The sequence below is a fragment of the Bos grunniens genome, chromosome 9 (genome assembly GCF_055505025.1).
Source record: "Bos grunniens cultivar Pamir isolate PY7600 chromosome 9, Bosgru_T2T1.0, whole genome shotgun sequence".
Classification (NCBI taxonomy): Eukaryota; Metazoa; Chordata; class Mammalia; order Artiodactyla; family Bovidae; genus Bos; species Bos grunniens.
The window spans coordinates 51,111,180-51,123,214 of record NC_141173.1 but is presented as its reverse complement, the minus strand read 5'-3'; the positions used below and the strand labels follow the sequence as shown (position 1 = coordinate 51,123,214).

The following is a 12,035-nucleotide window of genomic DNA, read 5'->3' as shown; positions in this document are numbered from 1 at the left end:
CTGTTTTTTCTTTTTGGAGTTGTCTGCCCCACTCCAGCACTCTTGCCTGGAAAATCCCATGGATGGAGGAGCCTGGTGGGCCGCAGTCCATTGGGTCGCTAAGAGTCAGACAAGACTCAGTGACTTCACTTTCACTTTTCACTTTCCTGCATTGGAGAAGGCAATGGCAACCCACTCCAGTGTTCTTGCCTGGAGAATCCCAGGGACGGGGGAGCCTCGTGGGCTGCCGTCTATGGGGTCGCACAGAGTCGGACATGACTAAAGCGACTTAGCAGCAGCAGCAGCAGCAGCTCTATACTAGCCTCTCTTGCTTCTGTTAGAGCTCTGATACATTTGCTATAAACCTAGATTTTTTTTTTTTTTTTGGTCTCTTTCCACTTGAAAAAGGGACCATATATATATTCTTTTCTCTTATGAATCCTTACTATATAGGTGAAAATTATAAAATATAACTAATATTTGCTGATAGTTCAGGACAGTGGTTTTCTGTGGATAATGATTATCATAGACAAGTATATGTCAGAAAAGAATGTTGGGAGAATTACATTTAGCTAAGTGAAGTATTTATCATCTGTTTCTTTCAAAAGCTGTGCTTGCTGGGTGGGACACAGAGACGGACAGCGACAAGGAGAAGTAACTCCTTCTCATCTATTGAAGAAATCTGTAGCCAACTGGAAAAACCCCCTTTCAGAATTAAAACGGGGAGATTTCAAGCACAAAGGCTGAAAAACAATACAAATTACATCAATTGGTTGTAATTTAAGAATTGTCTTTTGTATCTTTATATGACCCATATGGCAAAAACAATGCACATGGGAAGAGGAGATTGATGACAGTCTGAGTACCTTAAGGGTTATATTTCAAAGGTGGAAATCCATCCCTATGTATAATATATTCTGTATGTTTATCTGAGGGCAGACTTGTTCACAAGTATGCAAAGGAGTGTGCTTGGGTAAGGTGAATAAAATTAAAAAGATGATAGCACATTAAACTCTTCACATTTATGGTCAAATTAGAGGTCTGAGGAAATTATCAGCACAAGGGAGCCCAGCATTAAGCTTTCTAAATCATGTGTCTCCCACCTCCAGCAGGATGTGAGATCATGAAGAGCTGGCACCACACTTCTGAAGAAGCTTCCCAAAGCTCAGGAAGGTGCTCAGTCGGTGAGGGGCTTGGACTCCACCCCTCAGGACCAGCATTTCAGCCAACTATTTACATTCTACTCTGAGAGAAACACATACTTTCTCCTTGTTTTCACACAATGGTTTGACACAGGTTTTTTTTTTTTTTTGATGAACAATTCTAACACCATGCAATTTCCCCCCTTTTCTGCAGAGCCCTTCTCGTTAAATTTTTGAGTTTTCTGTATGAAGTGGCTTTGGAAGCGGAGGACATGCATTCCATTCCCAGCTTCTCTGCTCTCAGGTTGGGAAAACTGCTTAACTTCTTTGAGCTTTAGTTTTCTCATCTGTAGAACTGAGATAACAATACTTTTCTTTCTCGGGCTTTCCCTGGTGATCTGGTGGTTAAGACTCTGCACTTCCAATGCAAGGGGCCCTAGGGGCAATCCCTGGTCAGGGAACTAGATCCCACATGCTGCAACTAAGACATGGAGCAGCCAAAATGAAGGAAAAAACTCCAATATTATTTTCCCTTCTATTTCATAGAATTGTTTTAAGGATTGATGATACAGCATGCAAAAAAAGTGCTTTGTGAAGACATCTGAATTACAATTATGACGTTGGAACTGGAGAAATTATATAGAATTTCTCCATCATATGTTTCCTAAAGATCTCTTTTCTCTGTCCAGCCCCTACTGTAGTCAAGCCCTCATCATTTCTGTCCTGGACTGACTTAAGCTAATCTCTCAATTGCTTATTTTGTTTGCAAGCTGGTTTCACTTAAATTGATCTTTTAAACTACTACCAGAGTGATCTGTCTAAAATGCAGATCTCATCATCTATCTGTCTCTAGGGCTCCCAGTGACTCTTCTGTGCTTGAAGCATAAAGCTGAAACTGCTTAGCCTGGTGGACCAAGGTCTTTGTCATTTTTCCAACTTTATTTCTAGTCACCGCTCCCTGGTGTTTTTCTTTGCTTCAGCCATACATAACTTCTTGCAGCTATGTGTAGCTGTGAGTACCTTTCTGTCTTTGCATGTGCTATCATCCCTCTGACCGGATGTCCTTCACCCATCCTACATCTGACTTTCTGACTTATCCTTCAGTTCTCAGCTCAAGGTTTATCTTCTGGAGATTTCCCACGTCCTCCCTCTCCTCCAGGAAAAGGTGAGTAATGTCACGCTTAACCTCTCAACTCACATGATAACATTGTATTAATGGCAATAAGGATAGCTACTTTGTAAGGTGATTGTGCATTAATATTTGTGATCCTGTCTGTAAATATTTGCCATTACTATTAAGAATTATGGCTATCATTTTGGGGAGAGAAGAATGATACAGATATACCAGAATCCCATTCAGAAACCTCTCTCCCAGGTTTGTTGGCAACTGGAAAAGCCTTCTGGAGTTTGGTTTTTATCAGATGTCTGTTGCCAGTGTAGTGAAACACACATTATATACACCAATGGAAGTTAATGCTCAGCTCAAATAATAACACATTTAGTTGTATCTTTTGTTGTATTTCGTGTCCTAATAACAGAAATACTTCTCCTTATGTTACTTTCTTTTTCTCTCTTTTTTTTTTCCTTTCTTTTTTAGATGTCAGAATGCAACTCTTTTTTAATTCTCCTGAGTCTGCTGGGAGGCTTATTTGTTTCACGGTCCACACCACTGGGACTATCAGAAGACAGAAACATAAAAAAGAGAGCGAGGCAGCAGATCTCATAGGTAATTACTACTTCTGTGATGCTGTGTGGCTAAGTGGTACATCTATTGCTGTTTCCTCTGATCTCCCCCACTTGGATCCAGGGGACTTATTGTTGTTTGCAGGGAACTACTAGACTGACCACTTCTTAGTTCTTTCTTCTTTACAAAACATAACACGATGATGAGAATGAGACTCAGGTGTGGATACTTTCAATATAGTGAGAAAAAGGGAAGTTGATTATAATGAAAACAGATGTGAATATTTTTTAGTCTTGTTTTATAAGAAAATATAGGTAATGCATCAAGAAGTCAAATAGATTATATATTTTAAATCATTACTAATAGATAACAAATGTTATTATTTATTAAATTATATTAATTCCTAGAATTTAAATGTTGATCATACAACCCCTTGCACATGAACTTAAAAATATTAAGTTTTACAGTAGTACATTGGGAGCTTGCCAGGGGAACTACATTTCAATCTTCTCCCAACTTTGCATTTTTGATGAGGGAGCCCTGATTGTCAATGTCTGTTTACATCTGTTTCACTGTCAAATGTACTTAGGGAGCACGGATTGTCTTTCTCATCTTTGAATACTTGGTTCTGAGCACCCTGACGGACACAATGTGTTTATTGTATTGATGATTGCAAATGGCACCATTTTTCATTTTTCATGTTTTTGGTAAGATTTACAATGACAATTTTTATTTTTACCTCCCCTTAACAGAGCAGAGGATCTCTCTTCTGTATGGTTTAAGTTGACGTGTTGAAAACTGTTATAGGCAGTTCTTGAAAAGATTTTATTTATTTCATTACTTTCATTAACCTAAGCAAAACCAATCCAGCCATTTCTCTAAACTGTTATGTATTTCACTCCAAATATCACTTCAGGCTTAACCGGAAATCTTTTCTGTGTCGTATAAAGCCATGTTATTTTAGTTCTTGCCCACAGACATTACTATATATTGGTAACATTAAATCATGAAAGTTTTTTCAATTGAATGATGTAGATGGAACATGCTTGAAAAAATATTTAGGAGCTTTAAAATAAATCTTTAGTGTTTGAATATTATTGCTGAATAACCTTCAAAATTAGCTTGATTGTCATGACATATATTTAAGGTATACAATTTGTTTATATATATATGCATAAACATACATGTATGTATGTATGTATGTATATGTACATACATGTATGTTTATGCATATATGTATTTATGAACATAAACATACATATATATATAAACAAGTTGTATACCTTAAATATATGCAAGGTAAAATTGTCAGTTATACCCCAGTAAAGCTGCAGAAAAAAATCTAGTGTAAAAAAGGATGACACATGTGACACTCAGAGTATGTAACAGACATATAGACGTAGGCTGTTAAAGAGAAAAAAAAGAAGAGTTTTCTCTTTGAACTGAAACTTTTATGCTGACATCAAACAAAAATTATGCTTCAATGTGTTTTGTGTCTATCAGCCTACATTAGTGGACTCTAGAAAGCAGATCACTTTCTTAGAGACATGGGCAGAGCTTCTCAGTGGATAGGAATATAGTGATTTTTAGCTTCTTTTCATATCACAGGTTTTATGACTCAAGTTCACATTCCTTAGACATGTGATTAAGTTCACATTTAGTGAATTCAAGTTCGCATTCCTTAGAAAAACTTAGAAAAATTTTAGTAGAGTTCCTCAATCTTTTTCAAACCTTTCTGAAGGGATGATATAGTTACATTATTCCCTTGTAGGTTCTGTTGGCAACTTATTTTATGGGAATAATTGTGTTTGGGAGTAGATTCTTATTGTAATCAGTTTATGTTCTTAACCTTGGATTAAAGACAAACTTTAAAATGAGCCTTATCCTATTTAATAAAGCAGTGCTATATTTTGCTTGAAAAATTTTACAAGTAATTAAAAAATTGTCATCATAGGAAATGTCAAACATACACAAAAAAGTGGGTAAAATAGTCTGATGAAGCCTCATGCATCATCTCCTAGTTTCAACAATGACAAATTCATGGCCAATCTGACTTCAGCTATTTAAGTCATTTTGAAAAAAGGATCTCTTTCCTGCTATCCATTCTTTCTTCAGTTGTTCAGCAGACACAATTTAATAACGATTTTAAAAAATGTCCTTGGTGAGGCAGCAACAGGGGCTATTTTAGGAACTTTCTCTGTCCAGCTTGTTCTCATTTATTTCAGGTGGCAGTGCAGTTTTATGCCTTGTAAAGATGTGGTTCAATTTGGATGGGTGTGGCCGAAACCTTTTCCTGGTTGTCCTTTGTCTTGATGATGTCCAGCGGCTGATTTAAGTCTGTAGGTGATATTGAGCTAAGAGACAGCCTTACAAAAATGTCTTAGCTGTCCTTTCCTTAGTGCCTGTCTTTGTGCAGAGAGTGAAGACTCGAACCCGTGTGGCAAGTTTGACCCCCAGAAACAAATGTATTGCTTTTCCAGGAGGAAGCATAGGAGCATTTTGCATCAATCCTCTTTCTCACTCTTTGGTGAAAATAATGAAGAGTAGAGGGCTTTGCTCTTAAGGAGACATTTCCTTCCTAAGGACTGTCTCTTTGTGTCTTTACTATCTCTGTTGTGTGTGTACAATGGAGAGAATAGCTCAGGAGACCCTTTGCCCAGCCTATTATGCTGTTATTCCATCTGTCTGTAGAAAACCAGAAAAAAAAAAAAAATCCAAAAAAACCCAACACAACTGTGTTAGGTCTTGCCTTATGGCAAATTCTGAGTCGCAGTTGCTGTTTTCCCACACTTACTTAAGCTTCTTTGCACATCTACTGGCACAAAGGCCTGGGGGCTTTCTTCTGAATGTGAGATACTTTCATATATCCGGGCCCTCTGGCCTTGCTTCTGGCAGATGCAAACAAACAAACAAAAGACTGCTTGGAGCTGACTTCCAACAGTATAAATTGGTTGCCGACCAGCACAGGAGAAGCCATATTAGAACTGCAAGTGTGTGTGGCTACTCGTTTGGAGATTGCAGCATTTTGTCAATTTGGGGGTAATATATACATTTTTATGTAATCTTTTGAAATGAATTACCAATAGAGAAAGAAACTCCTTGGGGAAAAATGGCTAATTTTTAAAAATGAAAACCTATTTAAAAATGTAACGTGATTTGAAACTAGATGCACAGTTCTAATAAATTTGGAGGAGGTACCTGAAAGATGACTATCGGGCTGCATGTTATCATGGTACGTACAGAATGCAAAAAAAAAAAAAAAATGTATAGGTTAATGCGTTACAAACAATGCTTTAAGTTACACTGAGCCTAATTTTATTTTCCACTAATGTAGTGTTGTAATCATCTTACCACATGTATCAATGACTAGCTTGGGCCTGGAGAATAACTTCATGGACAATGAAGTTTTAGAAAAAATGAAGCATACATATGGCTCTGGGTTATCCATGGCTTCTATTTCTTTTGGCTCTCCATCTTTCACCCAAACACAGGATGGGCAGGCAGCTTCTATTTTGAAGCTTGGCAAAGGATAAAAGAAAATTGAAATCAATGGTTACATCTGAAACCTTTGGGAGACTGAGTTTGAAAAGTTTATCTGTTTTTTAGAATAAATAAGAAACCAGGGATTTCCCTGGTGGTCCAGTGGCTAAGACTTTGTGCTCCCAATGCTAGGGGCCCAGGTTGAACCCTGTCAGGGAACTAGATCCTACATCTGCAACTAAATATCCTGCATGCCTCAACTAAGACCTGGTGCAGCCAATAAATAAACAAATATGTACGCAGCTGCTCAGCTGTGTCTGACTCTTTGTGACTCTGTAGATTGTAGTCCGCCAGGCTCCTCTGTTCATGGAATTTTCCAGGTGAGGATACTGGGGTGGGTTGCTATCTCCTACTCCAGGAGATCTTCCCAACCTAGGGATTGAACCCGAATCTCTTGCATCTCCTGCATTGGCAGGCTGATTCTTTACCACTACCATGACCTAGGAAGCCCAATAAACAAACAGATAAATATTAAAAAAAAAAACCCAAATGATGCTAGAATGTTCCCCTCTTGCAGGAATAATAAATGTGAAATATATCTCTTTCCACAACTCCACATTTTTTTAAAGATACTAACCCCTTATTAAGGGGAATGAGAAAACCGAGAATTTTGTTATGCAGATAGCATTAACTGAATATTTTGAATAGAGGAAATCAATAGAAGTGGTTGGGAATCTCTAGACTTTGAGGAGAAATAGGCTTAAATAATCAAGCACATCTTTTTCTACTACTACATTCATGCCTATATTCTTTCAGTTCACATAGCTTTTCTCAAAGCTAGAGGCACTTCTGTTAAGAAGATCGGATTTCCTGTCTGAAAGATGAGAAAACAAAGGAGAGTAAGCTGTCCTATCCTGGCCGGCCATCACTGTGGCTGGTTAATAGATGGCCACCTTTGGGTGTAGCTCCATCCCAAGTTCTATTTGCTGTGGCCCGTGTGGTAGGGTCACTTGCCCTACAGCATGAGACAGCTTCTGTGCAATCAGTTGACAGTGACTGCTTTTCTTATGAGGGGACTCTGTGTAAAGCAGGACCCAGAAAATCAGGGGAGTCCACTGTGATTTGTCACTTAACAGTTTTATCTCCAGCTCCCATTGGCTGACTTTCCAACCTGTGCTGCAATTAGATGTGATTTTTCAGGTGCTGTTGGTTTTCCTTACTCCCTTCCTCCAAATTAATTTATGTGTCCATAAATTTTAGATTTTCCTTAGGCCACTTTTGATCCATAATTTCAATTTAATTCCATTGTGAATAAAACTAGATGATCGGTTTAAAGTTCTGGTGGAGTCTTGCTCTCCTTTGGTATTTTAATCTAGTGAAAGATGTGCTGTGCTTAGTCGCTCAGTCTTGTCCGACTTTTTGCTACCCCGTGGGCTGTAGCTTGCCAGGCTCCTCTGTCCATGGGATTCTCCAGGGAAGAATACTGGAGTGGGTTGCCATGCCCTCCTCCAGGGGATCTTCCCAACCCAGGGATCGAACCCAGTTCTCCTGCATTGCTGGCAGATTCTTTATGTCTGAGCCTCCAGGAAAGCCCTGTGAATGGTGGGTGACTAGGTATCTATTAAAATTTCCTTGGGAATGTTGACACGTTAGTGTGCCTGATTGTTACTACTTAACTTCTCACTCCTTCTGCCCGAGGATGCAGGTCACTTGATTGTAACTGATTCATCTTGGCATCTGCCACTTCTTTGTGGGATTTCTGGGAAGCTGGAAGCAGACCATGCCCAGGGTTATCGTGTATTGCAGGGGACCAACAGCTGTGAAACCAGCTTATGGTTTCAGAGACTGGTGTCTACCACTTACACCAAGGACTGCTAGCTACTGATCAACTAACTGGTTCAGGAATATCCAGTCACTTATCAAGAAATTTAGCCTAGGTTTCCCAAAGTATATGCCATCAAAAAGGGCTTTTGTGTAAGCTGATAAAATGTTGCATAAGGTACTATCCTCCTACACATTTATAATGAATATTAATATAATAATGACTCTGAGAAGTCCTTCAGTAAAGAAGCTCGTCTGTATTTGCTTTAGTGTTTCTGAAATATCTTTTACCCCAGAACCCTACAGGTTACCCCTGTTTTCTAACATTTTCTAGAATTTGTATTCAAAAAGAATACATTAAAAAATTTCTGATTTAGCTATTTCTTTTCATCATAAGAAACACTTTGCAGGGAATTTGCTGGTAGTCCAGTGGTTAGGACTCAATGATTTCACTGAGGGAGCCTGGGTTCGACCCCTGGTTAGGGAAGTAAGATCGAACTAAGATCCTGCATGCTGCAATGAAGATCAAAGATCCCTCGGGCTGCAGTTAAGACCTGGCACAGCCAAATAAATAGATAAAAATAAAATACAAAAACAAAAAAGGGAATTCTGTTGCCCCCTGGTACCTTCAGAACCTTTTTGACCTTGCCCTGCCTCTTCACAGTTTCACTGTTACCCATGGCCCTGCTGTTGCTCTAGACAAATGTTAAGTGTATTGTCCATGGATGTTCCCTTGCCTTATCTCTGTGCCTTCCTAAGCAAAAGGTGTTAGGCTGATCAATTCGTTATGCATTTATCAAGCACCTACTCTTTGTTCAGCATTGTGTTAGGATCTGTGGAAATTAAGAAGAGGACGTACATCATTTTAATATAATGTGATGTGTGATGATAGAGGTAGCAAGTGTTTTATGGGAAGTATAGGGAGGGTTGCCATACCTAACCTAGAGTAGTCAGGGGAGGCTTCCTGGAGGAACTGACCTGAATGGAGACTTGAAGGACAAACAGGAAATAACCAGATGAAAAGGGACCTGGTACCAAGGGCAGGTTTTCCAGGCAGCAGAAAGAAGGACATAGGCATGGAGGATGGAGGTATATACCATAGGTACTTTGGTACTGCTAAAGTATGAACTTTGAGGCCAAAGAAAGGATGAAGATACATCTTCATATCCTGTTCACACATTGACTCAACTCAGACTGGATTACTTCCTGAAAAGTGGTAGGAACAACCAAGACCCAGGAGCGGCAAGGAGAAAAACAATCTTGTTAAAAAGGATCACGATATAGAACGTTGAGAGGATGTGGATGCGGGTTTCCATTTCCCTTGGATTTTCCTGGCTTTTCTCTGTATTTAAATAAGGAATATTTCTTAGTGGGCTTCCCTAATGGCTCAGTGGTAAAGAATCACCTGCCAATGCAGGAGAGTGGGTTTGAAAGCTGGGTCAGGAAGATCCCCGGAAGAAGGAAATGGCAAACCACTCCAGTATTCTTGCCTGGAAATTCCCATGGACAGAGGAGCCTGGCAGACTATAGTCTATGGGGTCACAAGAGTAGGACATGACTGAGTGATTGAACAGCAACAATAAATATTTTCTTGTGATGATTCATCCTACTAGATATTAAGCTAAGGAACACCTGGAAGGCATTATCTTATATCAAATACTGGACACAGATATCCTGATGGTAGAAAATGAGGATTGAGTTAAATATGTCATTTACGTGGTTTAACCATTTATTCAGCAAGCATCTTTTTTTCATGGGCAGGTGTTATCTTAGGGGCTGTGCATATGTTGATGAAGAAATCAGTTGATTCTTGTCCTGTTTCCCCCTTGGAGCTTTTTATTCAGTATGGGAGGAAAAAATTATAAAGGTAATTATAATTGTGTTATGCACAGTAGGGGATTCTGATTAATATGTGAGTAAGAGTATGCTTAGCATGCTATTCTCAAATAGAAGTGGTGGTCTGAGCACTCGTACACACAAGAGAAGACATCAGCTGAATGTAACCCTTCTCACTGGAGTGCAAATTAATAACTCCAAGGTAATATCATTCATGTTAGGATTTCCTAGTAAAATATGACATAAAAAAGACTATTGCAGAGCAAAATCAATCTTAGAAATGATCATTTTATGAATCAAAACAGATTGCTAATATGAAAACCAGGCAGAACTCTCTTTACCAAAGCTCAAGAATATTTTAACCAAGGGCTCCATCTGTCAGGAGGGGAACTGCAGTATGGCATCTAAGGAGGTTAGGTAATGACGCCAGAAGCTCACAGTGACAAATGACTGACCCCTAGGGCCACCAACCCTGGCTGCCTGGTGCTCTGCTGGGCCCCTGCCGAGTGGCTCCTATTCTCTCACTTCCGACCGGACCACTCCTCTAGCCCAAGGCGGGTATTTTCATTATGATCTGTAATAACGTCGAATGGACTTTGTAATTGAATGAGGATCATACACTGGAGACTTTTGATGGGCTCAGCTCATCAGGATTTGAAGAGGGCTGTGCAACGGTGAGTGGGTGGTGGGGGCTGGGTTTGAGATGGCAGCCGAGGACGGGCTCGCTAGCTTCTAGCTCTGCTTCTGTGACCATTTGCTGAAGCAGATCAGAAACAAGGAGCTACCAGTTTTAGTACGGCATGAATTATAAACAAAATTTGTGTGCTTAGGGGCAATGATGAACGAAAACAGGGAAATATTCCTGGTTGGAAAGAGCAGTTTGCTGTGTGCACTATGTACAGAAGTAAACTGTCCTTGCATCTCAGGATTCTTCCTCCTCCTGGTCTGTTATGGACACCACCATCTGGCTGGAAGGGAGTATAGAGTGTGAGCAGGAAAAGGGTGAACCTACACATCCTGCTCTCTTCCCTGAAGCTAATTATTGCTCACGTTTTCTCTTGATGGGAATACTTATCCTATTCACCAATGAATGATGAGACACCTTCCAATGAGGCTGTTACATACAATATTCATTGTGAACAATGAATAAGGTTTAATGAATTGCATAGTTGAGGGGGAGGGGAGAGAGACTGGTTGAGCCAGTAGATGTGTATTGGGTGAGGTGAAAAAATTTTCATTGTTTGGTCAATGTAATTATCTTCTCTAATGGACAGAGGCTGTGCAGGAATCATCCCAAATGAAGGAAGAAACTTTAAAAATTGAATCTGAGTGAATTCCCTGGCTGTCCAGTGGTTAGAACTCTGCACTTTCACTGCCCAGGGCCCGGGTTCAATCTATGGTGGGGAAACGAAAATCCTGCAAGCTGCGTGGAATGGCCCAAAAAAATGTATATGACATAGGATGTACAAGGAGATTAAACCAGTCAATCCTAAAGGAAATCAAACCCGAGTATTCATTGGAAGGCCTGATGCTGAAGCTGAAGCTCCAGTACTCTGGCCACGTCATGCAAAGAGCTGACTCATTGGAAAAGATTCTGATGCTGGGAAAGATTGAAGGCAAAAGAAGGGGGCGGCAGAGGATAAGATGGTCAGATAGCATCACTGACTCAGTGGACATGAATCCAAGCAAACTCTGGAAGATAGTGAAGGACAGGGAAACCTGGCACGCTGCAGTCCATGGGGTTGCAAAGCACTGTACATGACTTAGTGACTGAACAACAGCATCAACAGGATGTGGGTTGCAACTTGCATTTCATGTGTGTCTATCTAGATTACTGGGGAATTAACAACATCATACTTGATTCATTCAGTGCCTTCAATACGTGTTTGTTAAATTACTTGAGTGCCAGCAGAAAATTAATTTCCTGGCCACAGCCTAGTTTGAGTACCAGACACCATTGCATGGGAGATGGGTTGGGTCAAGGTATGGAGATGGAGTGAGGCAGGTAGGTTATACCTACAGAAGGAAGCAGAGGGTTCCTTGGGAAACAGTGCCCACTAGGAAATGGCAAGTGTGAACTCAAGGATGGTTGG

General features: G+C 39.9%; 1 long non-coding RNA gene across 1 annotated transcript in view; it reads left to right on the top strand.

Moving 5' to 3' along the window:
* The first annotated feature begins 1,285 nt into the window (after positions 1-1,285).
* The window catches only part of LOC147365940 (uncharacterized), a 30,483-nt gene continuing 19,733 nt past the window's right edge, over positions 1,286-12,035 (top strand). Inside the window, exons 1-3 of the long non-coding RNA XR_015133062.1 lie at positions 1,286-1,425; positions 2,226-2,286; positions 2,719-2,847. This is a non-coding gene — a long non-coding RNA (uncharacterized LOC147365940). The remainder of the gene's footprint in view (positions 1,426-2,225; positions 2,287-2,718; positions 2,848-12,035) is intronic.